This window comes from Lissotriton helveticus, chromosome 3_1, assembly GCF_964261635.1.
Source record: "Lissotriton helveticus chromosome 3_1, aLisHel1.1, whole genome shotgun sequence".
Lineage (NCBI taxonomy): Eukaryota > Metazoa > Chordata > Amphibia > Caudata > Salamandridae > Lissotriton > Lissotriton helveticus.
Genome location: NC_136061.1, coordinates 597711870 through 597733207, shown reverse-complemented (window position 1 = coordinate 597733207; position 21338 = coordinate 597711870). Strand labels below are relative to the sequence as shown.

At 43.0% G+C, this 21338-nt stretch overlaps 1 long non-coding RNA gene across 1 annotated transcript; it reads right to left on the bottom strand.

Moving 5' to 3' along the window:
- Positions 1 to 4534: 4534 nt before the first annotated feature.
- LOC144824674 (uncharacterized) lies at positions 4535 to 15729 on the bottom strand. Its single transcript, XR_013609052.1, has 3 exons — positions 15357 to 15729; positions 7246 to 7338; positions 4535 to 4839 (listed from the first exon to the last, which is right to left on the bottom strand). It is a non-coding gene; the product is annotated as an uncharacterized LOC144824674 (long non-coding RNA).
- Between the last annotated feature and the right edge of the window lie 5609 nt (positions 15730 to 21338).

The window sequence follows — 21338 nt, the reverse complement described above, 5'->3', positions numbered from 1 at the left end:
AGTGCATCAATGTGTTTTTAGGATTAAGCAGGCATCTTGATTGCTTAAGGGGGACTGGCAACAGAGTGTTTATGTGTGTTTCTTTTTTTTTTAAAGGCTCAAAACAATTTGGGACAGAAAACGAAAGGGGGCGTAGTCCCATAGCAAATATAAAGGAATCGCCACTGGTACACACTATGGCACAGGAGGCCAAGCAACCCATTTGAAAAAACATCAGACACTCTACTGGGAGGCACATCTTAATCAACTTTCTGCATGTGATGGTAATCAAGGTAATGTGAGAGGGTGATCGGCTCTGAAGCCTCCAATCACAGGGGAGGAGTACGTGATTAGGAAGAACACGGTGACATCTTTATGCTGAGCAGCCCAGTCCCAGCAGTGGACCAGTATCTTCCGTCCCAGCAACCTCCCTCTGACACAAGAGTCAGATGGAGACACAGCAGCAACAGCATACAATCACTGCCCCAAGAGGCACATTGAGTCTACCACCTCCAGGTTCTTCCATATGTCACCTATGTCAGTGGCACTAGAAAAGAAAAAACACAGGTTACTTTTAAGGACATTTTTAGGCAGGAGGTGCCCTATGAACGCAACCACCCAACAGCACCTTTGTACAACAGGAAGCTGGCAAAACTGATAGCGCTGGACCTCATCCCTTTTTATTTTGTGGAAGGTGTGGGACTTTCAGACTTTGTGGTGGCCATCAGCCCGAAATTAAAGTTCCCAGCAGTACCTACTTTGCCAAAGTGGCTGTTCCAGTTCTACATCATGATGTACTGGAAGTGGTTGGAAAAGCTTTGCAGTAGAGTGCTGTCCAGTCTATCCACCTGATGTGGACTAGTTGTTAAGCCACAGATTACATGTGTATCATTGTACACTGGACCTCTTTTGTGGGGGTTAAGTAGCAGATAGCTACTGGTATTAGCACTGACAATACAGTCCAGTGGCATGCAACAGTAACCATGCTCTCCATGGAGAAATCCCATACAGTTGTAAACATCTTGGAAGACTTTAACAGCAAGGCTTTGAATGGCTTCGGCCAAGAACCTCAGAATTGGGTTTGTTGCCATGGACAATGGCAGTAATATAGTTAAGGCCACGGTAGATGGGGGCTATTTCAGGGTCCTGTATTTGATGCATTGCATCAACATCATTGTGCAGGTCTTTCTAAAAAAAGAAGACCTAGTCAGCAACTTACTGACCATCTGCAGAAGAATCAACACTAATTTCAGCCATTCTTTTAAAGCCTGAAGCAGTTGGAAATCATTCAGCATGCTAATAGAGTACCAGTTAAAGCACTCATACAGGAGGTCCATTGGGAGAGACAAATTGAAACTAGTCAAATGCCTGACAGAGATGGTACTTCTTTTTTAAGATTTCACACAGTAAGTCATCAGGGAGGATAGTACAATGGGCCAAGCTATCCAGTTGTTGTATATGCTAAAGGCCCAGTAAAAAAGCATGTCTGACAGGTTTGCAGCTGTGGACAATAAAAACGAAGATGCAAGAATTCAAGGCTGCAAAGATAAATCATGTCATCTAAAGACTGCATCTGTGCCACAACACTGAAACCACATTACAAAAATCACTTCCCACTTTCATTCCTTTTTCAGAAGGGAACGTTACAGAATGCAAGACATGGATTGTTGAGCAAGCCCGAGTCCCGAAAGAAGAATGGCTGGAACATAGGGTCCTACTCACAGAAAGAAGTTCTGGGTGCCCCCTTCAACTTCTAGGAAGGGCAGTCCTGTTGTCTCACAGTAGCCAACACTGGCAAAAACAACACCAGCGGCAACAACAACAGGAACACAAGAATCATCTGCAGCCTCTGCATTGACTTGATATCAAAGGTTAGGGCTTAAATCCAGTTCAGAGGTAAAGGCAAAAGAGTTAGAGCAAGTGGCAGCACCAATGACTATTGAGTGGATGTTCCATGAGTATCTGAATGACCCAAGAGAGGTCTGTGTGGATCAAAACCCAATTTTGTATGGATATGTGAAGATAATTACCCTACCTCAGCAGGCTGACAATAAAGTATCTGGCCTGTCCGGTAGCCAGTGTGTCTGCTGAGTGTGTTTTCAGTGTGACTCGTGCAGTCGTCACAGTGAGAAGGACCAGTCTCTTGCTTCAAAACATGGAGAGATTGGACATGATCAAAATGAACCAACAGTTTATACCACTAAACTACACCCCACCTGAAATACCACAGGAGAAAAATGAGGGTGATTGGTCAGACTCAAGTCAAAGTGAGTTAGCCCACCAATTTCTGGGCAAACCACCTGAGTTTGAGGATGAACTCTATTTCCCTGACTGAGTAGGCCACCATTGAACTTTATCGACGAACTGCGATGATAGAGCTTGGGGAACATTATATATTTGGTTTGTTTGTGTCTAACTGACTTATGCAGCCTGCTGTTTTAGGCACATGGTTGGCCAGATTGGAGTTGGACCAGTGCGCAGTGAAGAATCTTCCCCCATTTACTTCAAGGACATTGGAGAGACAATGCCTGCATCCGTCCCCTGCCTATCCTTTTTTTCATCCTCTAGCAGGGCTGCCCCAGGCATTTGATTTACAAGACTTCTAAATGTATGTTGCATGCATTAAAGAGTATTGACAATTGTGTACCACTGTGCTTGAATTGGAACAGGTAAATATATTGCACCAATGAGTGATATATTATTGAGTGATTGTAAGTAATGATTCATGTCATGGAAAACAGCGAGGGAGGGTGTTGAACTATCATTTGCTTGATTGTAATGATTTGCAATATTTGTGGCCTGATGGGTGATCATTTTTCCTGAAGGTGATTGTCCCTTCCCCTTTAACACGTTGCGAGATTAGCTTGCCAGGTCCACTCCGTTTTTTACTGGTTGACAATCTTTAAAGACCAGACAGTCTGTTTAGTTAACAAACACAAATCTATACAAACAAATTACTAAATGTTTCTCTTCTTGTTTGTCATCAACAGCAGTGCACTACAAGTTTATCTCTTTTGTTTGAGTACGGATGGAGTTGGACAGATTTACAACTCAGAGTCAGGAGGATGATGGAAGGACTTAGGGCAGGACTACCTCAACAACAGCCAGAAGAAGGAAGTAATCATCTGCAGGGTAATCAGCATGATGATGACTCTAAGAGGCCTACTTAGTGCTGTGGACTGGTGAGAGGTGGTTTGGGAAATGCAATGCTGCTTAGTGCATGTGCTGGCTCAAATTTGAATCTCCTCAATTAAGTGGTTGAGTGGTCAGATGGGGGGCCTGTTGTTGGAAGTAACCGAATACAGACACATGATGTCACATTATCACATTATACACGTGCTTGGCTAAATATTATGATGACAGTTGTTAGATTAATCGGCCCATTAGTACATGCAGCCACTTGTCTACTGTTACTTCTTAGTTAGTCAATCACTCATGAGTCATAGAATGAATGATTACAGTAGGCTATGCTCTTGCTCTGCCTCTGAGTCTTCTTGGTACACTCCTCATCTCATGAAGCTTATATTCTGTCCTTCTCCTTGACTCTACAATATTGTTTCTGTTTTACAATCCACAGGACTTCTCTTCTGCACATAAAGGCGAAAGCTCCATTCTGCTCCTGCTTACTTTTCCTGATCACTTCAGCCAGGCATCCAAGATTGAAAGACAATCTAGATGAATGCAGAAGCACCGCCCAATTTAGCAATGCAGTATCAATTTTCTTTTAAGAATCTATTTTTTAGAACTGTATGGGTTCACTTCCCTCCTCCATAATTTGCATTTTTCAAATCTAGATTACAGAACATTTAGATATAGAACAACAACTTGGGTCTCTGGGCCTAAAGGACTGGTTGTGAAGCATTTAATTGAACTGTGTCATACTCATTCCTTCATTTCCTTCCACAACAGATTGATGATTATGTGCTGCTTATCGCCCAGATGAATATTGTCATTGTGTGGTGTTTGTCTTTGTCACACCTTTCCCTAAATCCTCTTTATTCATCAATGCCTGGGCTGTGTGATTTATTGAGATGTGACTTAATTTATATACTTGGTGATGGTGGATGTGGTGAATCTTCCATTACCTGAGCAATAACACCCATTCAGGCCCCATATACCCACCCACACATTAAAGTAATCCATATTTTAGATGTGGAAGAACATCATTGGTCAACATCATCATATATAAATAACTGGTATACACTTTTTTAAGAAGATTTGAAAAACAGGCTGTGCTAAATGGCAGCAGTACAAATAAAACACCCAAAAGAGACTTGAGGCATAAATAAAGAAAAATAGTTATTTATTAGCATTTTGTTTTTTTTAACAATACAATCTACTCTTCCACCAACAGGCCCACCACTCTCTCCTAAGAAATTCCCCCGTCACCAATCAATGTTCAACAAAGAGTCCAAAGAAACAGTCCCGACCTAACTCCCATCCCAATCCCACCCTCTCCACCTACAGCAAGCCCCTCCCACCAAAGCAAAAATTAAAAAAGGGGCTAAAGAAGGGGGCACTACACATAGGTCAGAAGCTCCTCAAGGTACCCCTCAATGCATGCCTTTTGACTTTATAGATGCGCCAGCCTCTGTAGAATGCAGCACTGAAAAAGGCAGTCGGAGCCCGAGGGACTGGTGTGATGGGTGGTTGCCAGCTGCTGGCAGCGTTGTTGTTGTTCTTGCTGGAAGGCTGGAGAGGCTGGCGACTGTTCTGGGGCCCTGGGCAGCATAAGCTGCCTCCTCCTCCTCTTGCAGGTCCACCAGCCACTAAAATTCAGCCTGTATGGCCTCCAGGTCTCTGATGCTGCAGCCGGGCTACTATCACCTGCCTAATAGGTGATTGACCAATCAGGAGTAACTAAATGAAGAAAGACAAATTGCAAACAAATGTCTGTCTAAAGCACTTGTTTAAATGTATACAGTCGCATAGTAGCAGTACATTGCTGGTCCCCCAGGACTATTCGAATTTTATGTGATTAGAGTCACAGTCATTTTTTACCCACACGTGCCTCACATAAAAGGAAGATGCACTAACTGTTTGAAAGGAATTAAAGCACAATAAGCAGCACACAAGTTTAAAAAAAGTTATTTTTGTTTTTTTAAAGGATTTCCTAGTAACCTAAACAGACACTTTATGTAGGAAAATACGTATAACTTACCTCCCATTAATGAGTAAGGCATTATTCACAATGGAATAAAAGTATTCGTGCAGTGCTATTTTATTGTAAGCATGCAAGCTAGCACATTGCAAGTCAGTACCTTGCAACTCTCTGCAGTCAGCAGTTGGGGCAGCTGTAATGGACAATTATCTTACTTTACCTCCAGTGGCCCTGCACTTCTCCAAATGTCTTTCAATTTTACCCTAACTCCAAAGAGGCATGATACAACATCACACACGTCATGTATAAAATGGGGATATCCTGCATGCCATTGTAGGCGGTGGGAACAACGATGCACTGCAGTGCAGGGAAAGGATTAAGGAACTGGATATATAGACTATATTTGGCATGTTCGTCATATAACGTGTATTTGTAAAGTGCACATTCACCCAAGGGTATCTTGCTGCTGCATAATAGATGTTTATTGTTAACCAACGGTAATCATTTTTATCGACCTCAGAAGGATGAAAGGCTACGTGAACCAGCCGGGATTTGAGCCTGAGGTCAAACACAGGCCCCTGCAGTGGATGCATTAGTGCACTAAGCTGCCAGACTCAGCTTAGACTATCCTATCCACAAAACTCAAGGAACTTAGTATCACTTTACTCCCTGGCCTCATACTCCACCACAATTTATAATTACTTCCAACAAATACATTTGCTTGGCAGTAAGGAAAGGTAACTTTAGTTATTCTACTGCAGGGTAAGTAAGAAGAGGAATAGGCTGGGTAAGTAGAGGTGTTACTACTGAATAGGTGGTGTCACCAATAATAATTATGTGCCTAAGCTTTGGCTTAGTAAGTCATTGTAGTTGCAAATGTTGAAAGGGAAACATTTGGACAGGCCTTAATCTGTTATAGAATCCATGAAATATATAACTCACTTGGCCAGAAAAATGTGGCAGATGCCAGGAATAGATGTTTCAATTTTTTGGGTAGGCTGGGACAGAACTTAGAAACAATAAATGAGTGAAGGTCTTGGAGGTGACTGAGTGGGCACTGGGAGGAAAGGCAAATATACCTTGTTTTTGCTGTGCTATGCTTTGAAAACTTTGTAAATGCCACATTAACTGTTGCAGATGCACAATGCACAGTCAAGACTGAAGTGCCTAATATAACCATGCAGTAGTTAGGTAATGGGTGGAAGTGGCGAAATGCCATGGGCAGGGAGGTGGTGATTTATTATGGGTGGATACATATCTCCCTTGGTTAACAAATAGAGAGAGTAGGGCGGTCGGCTAGGGCGCTCGACCTCGGACCTGGGGGATCTGGTTCGAGTCTCTGTAACAACGCCAAAACCTACTGTGATTCTGGGCAAATCACAATCTCCCTGTGCCTAAAATGAATGACAATGTCCTCATGTAACGTAACTGGTGCTATGTAAAGCGCTCTGATACCTGATTTGGTTCGGGTCTAGTTGGCGCTATATAAAACTCTGCAAATAATTAAAAAAAAAGAACAGACAGAAATACTCGCCACACTTTGAACCAAAGCTTTGATAAAACCATTCCAAGCATGCGAAGTAGGTGAGCATGCCCCCCTCCAGAAGAGCTCCCTTGTTTCTTCATCCCCAGCATTTAAGCTTTACATTCTCTCATCAGTCTCTCACCATTGAAAACCATCTATCCATATATATCATCCATCCATTCATTCACCTAGCCACGACACCCAATCATCCTTCTACCAATCCATCAATTTATTCACCCACGCATCCTTTCACCGATTCCCCATCCTGCTTTATCTCACCCAAGCATTCCTTTCACCCATCAACCCTTTCACCCACCCAGGCAGGCATCCTTTCACCCATATACCTGTTCATCCATCCTTCACCCACCCATGCATCCTATCAGCTACCTATGCATTCTTTCACTAATCCACACATCATTTCACTTATATAACATTTCACTCATCCTTTCTCTTTCCATCCTTTTGTCTCTTTTCCATCAACCCATCATTTTTAGCATTCATTATGAGCTTTTGTCTACCGTGTTGCAGATAGAAGAGACCATTAGGAACTCCCCACTGTAGCTGCTAAAAAGTGGGGGGTTCACAACAGCCTTGCAGTGAGTATACTAGTAATTGTCAATAATAAAACAATGTGACTTACCACTGCCCATCCCTGCTACAGCTGGGGCTCCCCCTTAAATCGCTGCCACATCTGCTTCTCTGGTACTGCCGCTGGCCTCGGTGAATTGTGAGGCTAGAAAAAACATTACACATTTTAGATGCCATATACGCCTTCCTTATTATTATTATTTTACCAAAATCCAACCACAATGCATCACTACAGTTTGGTTGCAGTATCTTCTATCACAAATATCACAATGGGCATTTTATTGGTTGTCAATGCTTGAAAATCCATGTCGGCAAGCCAACCAAAAACCTTTTGTAATGTAGAGGATGAGCTATGATGACTCTGAGGGATGTATGACGTTACGACGCATACTTTTACAACGCCTACCTTTACAACGCAATTTTTACAACGCAGGATCCATTACAACGAATGTCTTTACAACGCATGTTTTTACATCGCAGATGCCTTTACAACGCTGGCCATTACAACGTAAGTATTGGTAAGTATATAACATTTTTTTTAAATGTAATTAATTAAAATTAATATAATTTAATTTAATTTAATTTAATTTTAATTTTACTTTAATTTTCTTTTCTTTTTTTAAATATATATATATTTTTTATAATAATTTAGGTGTTTTAAAATAATGGGTGTAAAAGTAGGGTAAGTGCTGGATAGTGTAGGTGTAAAAATTACTATTCTAACTCCAGGGGGGTAAAATAGTAGGGTAAGTGCTGGATAGTGTAGGGGTAAAAATTACTATTCTAACCCCAGGGGGGTGTAATAGTAGGGTAAGTGCTGGATAGTGTAGCGGTACAAATTACTATTCTAACTCCAGGGGGGTGAAATAGTAGGGTAAGTGCTGGATAGTGTAGGGGTAAAAATTACTATTCTAACTACAGGGGGGTGTAATAGTAGGGTAAGTGCTAGATAGTGTAGGGGTAAAAATTACTACTCTAACTCCAGGGGGGTGTAAAAGTAGGGTAAGTGCTGGATAGTGTAGGGGTAAAAATTACTATTCTAACTCCAGGGGGGTGAAATAGTAGGGTAAGTGCTGGATAGTGTAGGGGTAAAAATTACTATTCTAACTCCAGGGCGGTGAAATAGTAAGGTAAGTGCTGGATAGTGTAGGGATAAAAATTACTATTCTAATTCCAGGGGGGTGTAATAGTAGGGTAAGTGCTGGATAGTGTAGGGGTAAACATTACTGTTCTAACTCAGGGGGGTGTAATAGTAGGGTAAGTGCTGGATAGTGTAGGGGTAAAAATTACTATTCTAACTCCAGGGGGGTGTAAAAGTAGGGTAAGTGCTGGATAGTGTAGGGGTAAAAATTACTATTCTAACTCCAGGGGGGTGAAATAGTAGGGTAAGTGCTGGATAGTGTAGGGGTAAAAATTACTATTCTAACTCCACGGGGGTGAAATAGTAGGGTAAGTGCTGGATAGTGTAGGGGTAAAAATTACTATTCTAACATCCAGGGGGGTGTAATAGTAGGGTAAGTGCTGGATAGTATAGGGGTAAAAATTACTATTCTAACTCCAGGGGGGTGAAATAGTAGGGTAAGTGCTGGATAGTGTAGGGGTAAAATTTACTATTCTAACTCCAGGGGTTGAAATAGTAGGGTAAGTGCTGGATAGTGTAGGGATAAAAATATTAATTAATAATAGAATTACTTAAATTATTTTTTAAATAAATGATATTTTATTTCTAAATATATTAATTAATTAATATATATATATATATTTTTCAAATATGTAAATAACATTTGTAATATAATTATATACTTACCAATACTTACGTTGTAATGGCATGCGTTGTAAAGGCATCTGCGATGTAAAAACATGCGTTGTAAAGACATTCGTTGTAATGGATCCTGCGTTGTAAAAGTTGCATTGTAAAAGTAGTTTGTCGTAAAAGTTACGTTGTAAAGGTTATATACCGACTCTGAGTCATTGAAGCAGAACAAAGAGGTGGGAAAATTGGTTAATGAGGACACATGGTCTTGGTTGGCAAATGAAATGGCACCCTCCTCACACTAGTTTCCAGACATGCTGCACTGTCATCGAAACTGCTTGAATACTACTACTTTATTAATGAATGTTTATTGAGCACAAATGGTTCTTCCTGTGTATTATTTTCTTGTAGGCAATCTGTGTTGCCAGTTTCAGGAGGTGCTAAGCTCCCGTAGCCTGGGCACCATTTTAGAAGGGAGTGTTTTCCTGTTTTAAGGAGTTTATGTTTTAACTTTCTGCACGTATTCGTTAATTTCCATTGCTTTACCAATATCAGTTCCTCACAGGAACTGATACTGATACTGGGGGTCTCTGGGGTTGTTAGACCCCTGTTTTGCACCATTTAATTTGCCAGACCTGGTTTTAACTTTTGCGATTTACAACACTGGTATCTTGACATGCCCCTTGACATGGAAGGACATTTGAGGCAGCAAATCGCGCGTTTGCACCACAGTCACACCAAAGGCAAGCCCGTCTGCACTTGTCCGTGGTCGGAATGGTCTGAGCACCAGGACTCCTGGTTGTGAGACCAGCAAACGCATAACCTACTCTGGTAAGGAGATCCTCGCTTTACATTTTAACATCCCCAACATCAACTGCACTCAATTCTATCCCACCTCTTTGTCTACATCGGTAAAACATCATAGATGTAGGTGTGACTTTCATTTCCCAGAATTTCAAGCAAACAGGCCAGACTTGGTATCAAGAGATGAATTTTACTATGTATCTCTGGATGCTAAGACGCCTCTGGACATACATTATGCCCTTATAAATGCTTTCTCATTGTCAAAACATAAACACGAACTGGCAGACTTTATAAACAGTCCAAAACTTGATTTGCTGTTCTTAACCAAAACATGGGCAGACTCTGCATCTAATCCTAATTTTGTTACCAGAGTACTTGCAGGGTTCACAGTATCTGTGCTAGACAGATCAAATAAAAAAGTGGTGGTTTGTCTCTGATTTATCAAAAAGTCCTCATAGCTAAATGTATACCTATTCCAACTATGGACTGTGAAGCATTTCATTTTATTTTAGAACTAAATTTTAAATAATCTTTTAACGGTATCCTTTTATATCGCCTTCCAGGCCCCAGTAGCAAGTTTATCAATAACATCAATCCACTGTTAGAAGCAGGGCTATGCTCCAATGACGACACCATTCTAGGATGTTTTAATTTTCACCTTGAGGCAGACTCTGAAAAAGATACAGAAGGTCTTCTTGAAATAATGGGATCACTAGGACCTTCTCAACTTGTAAACAAAGCCACTCATTTGTCGGGGCATACTCTAGAGGGACTTTTTTTTACAAATAACCCCTCTATTATACTAGAGGAAGTATTGCCACTACCCTGGACAGACCATTCTGCCATTGTGTTTGATTTTGAGACTCCCTTAAGTACATCAAATGGACAGAATATCACTGGTCCATCCCGTTTTAGGTCTTGAAATGAAATTGACAGTGATCAATTAATACATCAGTTTTAAGGAATCACAGTCATTTTTTAAACCTGATTCGTGGTTTGCCACCAATGAATACAAAGATTGGCTAGACACAGCCTTTACAAAGGTATTGCCAGCTAAACAGGCATCGGGAAACAGGTTGACTCATTCTGCTCCCTGGATCACCGAAGCTCTGAGGTTTGAAAAACAAAACTTTTAGAGATAAGAAAGATGCTGGAGGTCCCACTTTGACAGATTTGGGAAAGAAAGCTATATATTGGCATTATCCAAATACAAAACTTTGCTAATTAAAGAAAAAAGTGCTTCTTTACTAAACAGATCAAAGCCTCCAAGAACTCTGCCAAAGAACTGTTCCCGGTGGTAACCTGACCCTCTACCTTAGCTAGCACAAAAGTGACTAATAGTAGCCAAATTGTTTGCAACAGTATTGGGCATAGTTTCAGGGACAAAGTCAATAAAATCTATTTGAAGTTTGAGGCTTCAACAATTCCTGACACTACTGATGAAATCTCACATTCTAACCTGACACACAACTCCTTTGAAGAGTTCTCTCTAGTCACTTTTGAACAAGTGGGAAACCTGATTTAGCAGCAAAATCGGGTTCCCCTCTGGACCCGTTTCCTCCATCAATTTTAAAAAGTATCTCCAATATGATAGGTATCAATCTCTCGATCGTTTTCAACGCTATGTTTACCTCAGGAGTCTTTCCCACTCACTGGAAAAAAGCCTCCATTCTGCCACTCGTAAAGCAAGCAAATCTTGATACGACAAACGCAAGCACTACCATCCCTGCGAAAATAGTGGGAAAAGTTATGCACCAGAAGTTGGCCCAATACATTCATGAAAAACGTTTGCTATACCCCACAAAATCTGTGTTCCAGAGACAGCTTTGATTAAAGCTACCAATAATATAAGAGCTGTGATGGAGAGAGGCAGTGCAGCAGCCCTGATTCTCCTGGACTTATCAGCAGTGTTTGGTACAGTGGATCACAAGCTGCTGATCAACCTTCTGGGAGTACTAGGCATTAAGGAATCAGCCCTTGCACAGCGTACTTCTTTTTAAACAGACGGAGTAGAATCAGTGGCTCTGGAGCAATTTCAATCTACCCTTTTCTTTCTGCCCTGTGGGGTTCCACAGGGATCTTCCCTCAGTCCGACTTTATTTAATATTTGTGTGACTGAGTTAGAGTCCTTGATTCAAAATTTGGGTTTCACCTTGACTTCATACGCTGTCGACACACAAATCATTGTGTCTGCTTTCAAAAATGAACCATCCACTTCATTACATTTCCATGAATGCATGCGGGAGATAAGTTCATGGGCGAGCAAATATTGCTTAAAGCTCAACTCTGAAAAAACGGAGGTAATAATATTTGGTAGCCCTTTCTCCAGCTTGGGCCTCCCCTTTGTGTCCTGAGGATTTTGCTGATTTGCCCAAACCTGTAACCAAAGCCAAGAATTTGGGTGTGCTGATTGATAATAGGCTGCCTTATGCAAACCAAACAAATGCATTGGTCTTCTCCTCCTTCTTCGCTATAAGAAAACTAAAGAAAATCCTTCCTTTTCTGCCAGCTAACACTAGAAATACTGCTATAAATGTTATCTGAATTAGATTATTGTAATGATCTCTATATGAATATTCAAGGTCAACATCTAAAAAACACAGTAGATGGTTCAATATGCAACCACCAGAGTACTGTTAGGCTTTCAAAAGAAATCCATAGACTGCATTGGCTTCCAGTCAGAAACCGCATCAAGTTCAAGGCTCTCTGCATTGCCTACAAAGCTTTGAATAATTCTGGTCCTGACTTTTTCAGACATCTCTTTAAATGGTACCAGCCCAACAGAAACCTATGCTCCACGGGTGCCAAACTAATTGTTACACCAAGATGTCAAAAACTTTGCTGGGGTGGAAGAAGTCTTATTACAGGAACAGCTAAGCTGTGGGACACTCTCCCGCTGCATATTAGATCTTCACCCTCACTGATCTCTTTTAAGAAGGAGCTTAAACATTGGCTGTATCATTTGTAAAATATGAAGTGCAGGTGCTCAAACATTTCTAGGAGGCCACCCCCACTTCCCTTGTCTCCACCCACTTCGACCAATAGCTCCACCGACTTACTCTAGTTGCTCCTGCCAGTGCTTAATTGGTAGAAAAAATAAGTGCCCGGGCCATTTCGGGAGATCACAACAGTTGCACCACACATTGCTCATGCTAGTGCTGCCAATGACAGTTCCAGCACAACTACATACCATCTCACTCATAAAAGCTATACAATTCAGACTATTTTTATGTATTCTGACTTACAGTTGTTGTGCTCTTGTGGGCAATTTTTTACAGGCATGGGTGGGATTTTTATTTTAAGGTGAATAAAAATAGAAAGGAAATCATCCAAAACCGGCGTTTTCCCTTTTGTAACATAGACTTATAAGGAAAATATATATATATATATACAGGAATAATACACTTCAAATCTGTTTTAGACCTGTCTCATCTATCCATAAATGATTAGTAACGCAATAAAGACAAAACAGACTTGTTAAAAAGGTGAGACAGGGAGAGGACTGTAAACAAGTTCATATTTAACCTTCCAGAATTAGAAATTCAGATCAAGTAAAGGAATATTTATTTCACTAAGTAAGGGGCATTGCTGGCCTCAGAAATAGCAAGAGAGGGTCAGAATAGGGAGAAATAAGGGGGGAGAGATGATTGGAAAAAGGACTATGAAGAATAGAGCACCTGCAAGGGCGAGAAATATGAACAGAAGAGGAGCGAGGTGCAGATAGAGGAGTAAGGGAAATTAAGCAACCTTGCCATTTGCCTGCGCCGACAGGTCCCAGAAATCCTTGAGACCCCTGTACTTAATAGTTTACAAGACAAGCATTGAGCACAATGCACTTCAATCGTGTCCAGCAGCAAAACATGGCACCGACACGCAGCTCCTCTGCTAATGCACCTCAACAGTAAACTTGCTTTACTCTGGTAACGAAAGCATAGAACCCCCACAGTTAATGCAGGGCAGAATAGAATGGTAAAGAAACACAACTACGACGCGAAATCCAGCACAAACACCACCCGCCCAGTATGGCAGCATTACACTTTATTAATCTAATGAAAAACATCCTGTTCCTTCCCAAATACAGTGTGCACCCGTACATGCAAGGGCATGGGGGGGGGTTTAGATATGGCAACTCTACGCAAGCTTTCCATGAAATCGAAGACCAACGAATATTTGTGAGATAGGAAGAGGAGTGTAGCCAGTGTGTTGTGGGCCCTAGTGCAAAGAAGTAAATGGGCCTCTGGCTGCTCTTCGAATTTTAAAATACATCATTTCATTAAAGTGAGGTGTCCCCTCGCGCCTCTGGGCCCGCTGCACCAATGGAAGATACGCCCCTGATATGGGAGTCTCAGGGCCCCTTTGTCACATTCTGTGAGGGAGCCAGGCTACACAACCCATCGAAATTGACTTGCCCCTCCAATAGGGACTCTTTTTTTCATGCTGCCCTCCTAGGAGATGTTCATCAAGGTAACTATGCTTTAAACATACTCTGCTGTGAAGCAACAGACAACAAGGTGACACCATATATGTGGTGTTCAGAACAATTTAAACCCAAGCAAATATTTATATATGTCAGCCAATCTGCTTCGAAGTGACTTCCCCTTTGTGAATAGATGTCACTTTGAATTCTTGTCGCCTTTGGAATTCAAAGTCTCTCAAAGTCCCAGTTTTTCACACTCCCCTGCCTCACACACACAATAACCATGGAAAAGGACTGCCTAGAACTATTAACGCGTAAACAGATTGAATTCAATCACAAACTTACAGGTTCTTAGGGCCACATTTTCAATTACTGCTCCTGCACCTGTCTTCGAGAACATTCCCTATGCCCACGACTAGACCGCATTCCCATACTGCACATCAGAAACACAAAAGGCCTCTAGTCCAAAAACACAACTCACGTTTTGTTGAAAGTGAAAGAAACCATGAAGGCCAGTCTCAAAGACAGACCCCTGGAGCCAAAGAGAGACGGTGCTAGTTTCAACGAAATGGAGAGCACTGAAAGTCTCTGACTATACCAGGGTTTCTGAGTCGAAAAGCGTGTCTGCGTTTTAGAAATAAGTGGCAGAGAAGTTTCGGGAGGAGCCACCGTATTAATAATTTCCAAAAGTTATTACGGTATATGCTGCTCCATCTAGAAAAGAAAATATCCTTTTGCCACTATTAGAGTGATGTCACGGGCAGGAAGAGGAGAGGCGGGCGGAAGTCAGAGAGCCTCTTCTCGATTTTTTAGTAGAATAAATGACGGTCTGCTGTCTGCACAGACTCCAGCCACTTCTTTTCCAGATAAACGAGTGACCTTTTCCATCCCTGGGTACGATCGAGGGCAGCACAGGTCAAATAAAGCACAGTCACTGTCAGCGCTTACAAACAATTTTTAAAGGAACACATGAGCTTTGGAAATGTGTGCACTGTCAAAGCTCCCAATTGCGTGGCCTGTCCCTTCAAATTAAACGAACTGTAGTGCAGATTGCCCCTTCAGGACACCGACCCCAGCGCAGCCTCGCCTGAGCAGTCAGCAGAGTTGGAGCAGGCTCAGAGTCAGTCAGCACTGCAGTGACATAATGATGCGTTAAAATAATTAACTATATCAGAATAAATTAAAATACCTGAAACTGAAGCAGAGAGAGCGATCCATGCTACGGGCCAGCCTCATGAGTCTCTGCAGGCACCAAGCTCTCGTCAGCAGCTGGGCCCGGTCCGGACTCGAGCGGCATTACTTCTGCACAACAGATAGAGGTGCGAGTAGCAGTGGCGGGCTCAATGAGCCACATCACCGCACGGGGCCACAGGTGCACAGCTGTGCATCACTGCCTGGCCTGCAGTCTCCCCGAAGCGCCCGATGCCGTGATGATGCCGCGAGCCAGTCATCGATGCTGTGCCATCCCGCCGGTCCAATGCCGGTACTATTAATTTATTGCCTTCCTGCTGCGCAGTGAGTAGGCAGCAGTGCACTCAGTCTCTCAGACTATGCTGAGAGGGATGCCACGTGGATAGACGACAAATCCTTCCTTCTTGTTCCACTGGACGTGAGGTCACATCCGATCGGATCATCCCCCACACGGCGCCACGGCCTGAACGCAACGACTGCAGGGCAGATTGTAACATTTGTAGCAGCAGCAGCACTGAGTCTGAAAGAATATCTTTAACTGTTCACCAACTGTGCTGCTGCTGGGCACTGCTCTGTGTGTGCGGAGTGCTCTCTCCAGAGATGCGGAGTGTGCTCATAAGTAAGGCATGCGGCATCCAATTTCAAATATTTTACAACATTCACCAGAAACACCCATGTGGAGGGTAGACCCGGCCCTGAGAAATAAGTGCCGGTGCTAAGCACCGGAAAGCACCGGCACAAAATAAGCTCTGTTCAAAACTAATATCTTCCTCCAGTTGTGTTCCTCTTGGGCTCAGCGCCAAGACACCTCAGTGTATACGTGTACTCAATAAATATTAATAGCATAACATAATATATGCACAGCATTTTGAGGGTTGACCCATGACCATAGGCACTCTCTAGTTTTACTGTTTGAGCATGAGCAAGAAAAAGAAAGCCTTCTCAACAAACATGCATAGACTAGCTTACTTGGGCATGCAATCGTCACCATAAAGTATCTGTTCTAAAACCAGTTCTCTTAGTCTTACAGTACCAGTCCACAAAATATATAAGAGGAGAGAGAGAGCTTCCTGACAAAGCCGAGGAAAGGAAGCTACAGACAGACTAGTACAGACAGGAGGAAGTCAATTACAGAAACTTTACATATAGAAAATAACTAGGATAATGCAGGGATAACAAAAATTTAACAAATATTAGATAGAACGAAGAGGAGATGGAAATAATTATGAGACAAACACAGTAAAAAAAAAGAAATTATTCTAAATGTATCAACAGGAGGACTTACTTGGGCCAGCCAATCTGTCAGCTACGCGCTGGTGGCAGTGGTGGTGGTGGAACTTCCATCCACCACAGCACCTGTGGTGGCACCCCCGGCTCCCTGACCCGACTCCGTGCTGCTAGCCCTCTTCTTGCCCCTGGATGCTGATGTAACAAATAAAGAAGATAAAATAAAACAAAATTGTGGTACAGTTAATAATCTACCCAAAAATATGTTGACAGGCGAAAACACAGTAACATTGTACTCTTCTAAATCAGATCACCTATAGTACTGGTATTAAGTTGGCCTATTACTAATTTCCTAAACCTAAACTATTTTTGGAACTACTAATGCATTGCAATGAATGGTATTTGCTTCTCAACTTATTCTCAATCTCAACTCCCTTTGAAAGGCCAACTCAGTCTCCCTTTTTTCAGCGCATGGAGGCATGCTACACATAACTGGGAGATTGTTTGGGACTGTAAGAGCTACATAAAGAAAGGCACAGAGAACTATATCTCACTGATATTGACATTGACATTAAATAGCATTTATATAGCACATGGCTACCCAGAAGCATCCCAGCGCTCGCAGTAACAGCAGTGAGATGTTCAGTCAGTTAGGGAAGAAGTTGTGTTTTTAGGGACTTGCAAAAGGAGAGATTGTTGGGTTCTGTTCACAGGTACAGGGGAATTGAATTCCAGAGTCTAGCAGCATTGAGCGAGAATTGCTGGGCTCCACATCTGGCCTTCCTAATCCTAGGGATGGTGGCCAGATTCATGGTTTTGGATCAAAGGCTTCTGTTGGGCTCATAGGGCTGGATGAAATTATGAAGAATAAGGGGATCTGATTTGAATAGAGATTTGTGGGCAATACACAGGGACTTAAACTTAGCTCTCTCCTGGACTGGTAGGCAGTTGAGTGCTTTCAGGGCAGGTTTGGCCGACTGATATTTAGGGTTGCCCTGTAAGAGTCTTGTGGCCCAATTCTAGATAGTCTTTAGTTTGGAAAGGGTGGCAACAGGGGCACCCAAATAGAGAGCATTTGTGTAGTTCAGCCGGGATAAGACGAGGGCCTGGACCAAGATTTTCCTAGCCTGAAACGGCAGGAGAGGAAGGACCTTCCGAATCATTTTGAGAACACCATAGCACGAGACGGCCGTCTTCCGTGCCTGTGTTTTAAATGTAAGATCTTGGTCGATCCAAACACCCAGACTCTTTAGCTGGGTCTTGGGAATGGGGGCTGAGCCTAGGGAAGTAGGCCATATTTCCTTTAGGTCAAGCGGAAAGTGATTACCCAGGATCATGATTTAACTCTTTTCCCCATTTAATTTAAGAAAGGAGTCGCTCATCCAACTTGTGATTTCTTCCAGGCAGGAACGCAGGCAGGGAGTGGAGCTTTCTGCTCTATTAAGACCAATCATCAATTGCATGTCATCTGCGTAGGTGACTGTGTATTCCAAAGGGTAGAACTGCCTCTGCGAGGGTGCAAGTTTAGACATTAAATAAGGTGGGGCTCAGGGATGATCCCTGAGGCACTCCGCAGCAGAGTGGTGTCTGTTTGGAAGTCACCTCATTATCAAAAACTTGGAAGGATCTGTTGTTCAGGAAGGAATGTAGCCTTGCCAATGCAGTTCCTGTGATACCTAATTTACTGAGCCTGTGGATCAGAATACGATGGTTTACGGTATCAAATGCCACACTGAGGTCGAAAAGGAAGACCACCGTGGTGCCACCGGAGTCCACAATCTTTCTTGACTCTTCCACTACTGAGAGCATGGCTGTTTCTGTTCCCTGTAGTCGGCGGAAACCTGTCTGGGTCCGATGGAGGAGTTTATGGGTCTCTAGAAATGAAGATAGTATTGAATTAAAATATTTTTCGGTGATTTTGCTCATCCCTGGGGGCAGGGAAATGGGGCGGTAGTTTCCCAGGTTGGAGGGGTCAAGACTGTTTTTTTTAGCAGCGCCTTTACCACGGCTTCCTTCCACGCGGGGGGACCACCCCCCAGGAGAGTGAGATGTTGATTAGGTCTAAGATCACAGGGGAGACCACCCCTGCCACCTGTCTCAATATCCATAGTGGGGCAGGGTCTTTGGGTGATCCACTTTTCACCTTAGATAGGAGGTTTTCTAATACAGACATCTCCATCGCCGGAATTGTATCCAAAATGGGCTGGTTTCTGCAAAGTTGAGGGGCTAGGGAGTCATTTTTGATGGGGGGGAAATGAAGAGAAAATGGTTTCAATTTTAATTGAAAAAAAACGTAGCTAGTTTGTCACATTGTGCTCCCGAAATATCAGGGATGACAGGTGGGGGGGAACTTTGGAGAGAGTTTTAACAATGCTGAAGATCTCATGAGTGGAATTGGGTGCAGCTAAAATGTTATTTTCGTAGTAGGCTGCCTGTGCTGCCCTGATTTCAGCTCTGTAAAGATAGATACTTTCTCTATATTTTTTCTTTTTGTCCAATGAGAAACTTTTCCTCCAGTCTCTCTCAAGTTTTTTGCAGTTTTGTTTTAGGCCCCGTAGTACCGCTGAGTACCAAGGTTTTTGAGTGTTTCCTATTTTAATTTTGATGGGAACAAGGACATCTAAAGATTTTTGGAGCCAATTATTAAAATTGTCATTGGCCGTGACCACATCTAAGGAAGAGGCAGGTTTAGTTTCTCCTAATACTGTGGTTCATTGTTCAATTGAGAGTTTTGACCAGGGACGTGTTTTTGAGTAAGTGGGGGTCTTACATGGTGCTATATGAGATGGTGACCACGTAAATGGCATAAGAAAATGGTCTGACCACGGGACAGGGATAGGTTTTCCTCCTAATAGGTCATTCAAGTTTGAAAAGATAGGGTCTAATAAATGACCCTTTATTTGGGTGGGTTCACTCATTTTTTGTAAGAGTTGGAAGATGGCTAAGTCCTTTGTAAGTTCAATCGCTGATGTCTGTAGGGGGTCATCAAAATGAAAATTAAAGTCCCCCAATAGGGAGAAGTTAGCCGATTAGCTAGGTAAGTTTGCGGCCAGATCAGGTAATGATTTACTGAATTCCACTGAGGGACCCGGGGTTCGGTATAATAAAACACCCGAAAAAGTGAGATCCGGGGCAAACTCAATAGAGAAGGCAGCGTTTTCGCAATCTGAGACAGGGCTGCCCATGAATCGTCAGGTTAAGCCGTGTTTGTAGATAATGGCTATCCCGCCCCCTTTCCCTATGGGACGGTTCAACCTCATGATGGAGTAGCTGCTTGCCAGAACCTAAACAAGATCAGGGTCGGAGGTAGGGGTAAGCGATGTCTCTGTGCGAAACAATACCTCGGGCGATTCTTCTTCAAGAAGGATGGAGATTTCAGCCGTGTGTGTAGGCAGTGATCTACAGTTTAGTAAAAACATTTTATATTTCAGTGAGTTGGTGGGAGGTGGGTGAGGGTCTATTGTTAAGTGGAATCTGCAATGCGAGCATTCATGAAGGTCATTAGAGGGTGAGATAGGCTGTTTGCATGTTCCCCTTATCGGACCTGCTAGGTGGCGTAATTCTTCCGTGCTGTTCTGCATCTGCTGGCCAGTAGGGGGAGCAGGGTTTATGGCCCCTGGAGCCGGCCGGACCGGCGCAGACGGGCTTACCTTTGGCACGCCAGTGGCGCGCCCGCTGCGCACGTCCGCTGCGCGTCCGTCCCATCATTGCTTTTATGCTCTTTCCCTGAAGTGGTGAGCGAGTGACTGTACCGCCAACCCTTTACTCCCAAAATGGCGTATGCGCCGATTTTGTGAGTTTGGCCTCCCTCCGCACAAATGGGAGCACAGCGGCAGACCAGGGAGTAGGGCACAGGTAATGAATACAGCGGAGTTACAGTATATAGCAGCAGCAAAGTTGTAATAGCAGCAAAGTTAAATTGGGCTTTTTTTTAATTCTTAAAATCAATAGTGCAGAGTACTTAATAGCAGCTGTGCAAATTCGCATATATTCGTAATGAGCAAAGTTCCCCTGCGCGCACCTCAGTTACTACAACTACTACTGCTACCACTATCTTAGTGACAGGCCTGAGGAGTTTGCATGACTTCTTAAATAATTAGCCCAAGTGAGTGCCAATGAGTATGATTAGGTAGCACCCAGCACCTGGCTGGATCACATAATAGTTGTAACGTAAACTCAACTTACCTCTGAGTGTGAGCAACATACTATTTGGAAAAATAAATATATTAGCATAGAAAGAACACAACAAATAAATAATTGCTCACCTCAACGTCAATACCCAGCAGGCTGAGCCTGCCAAGGATATTGGCCTGGGCTTAACGGTCTGTCAACTGCTGTTCGGGTGCGCTGGACCCCGGAGCTGCAGTCCACACACTGGCACACCTTCCCCCACAGCAGCCAAAGCTGCCAAATGCCGTACCCACTGCCTAGCTTGCCACCTGCTGCCAGCATGGAAGGGGGGTGGCGGCGTACATAGAAATCAAGTGCAGCCACCTCCACTTTCAAGAAAATGGCACTGGGTTGCACCCCTTAGTGGCGCCCATGACTGCAATGTGTGCAGCTAGCAGCCACAATGGTGCCGCCACTCCCTCTCTTGCCCTGCTCTGCCATGGTGCTGGGTGGTCAAAACAAAAAGGCCACAAATTAGAAGAAGGATGAAAGGAAAAACTAAAGAATTAAAGGGAAAACCAAAAGAAGTCCAAAAGTCGTGAAAAACACAAACAAAATAAAAAAGACACATACTCAAACACAA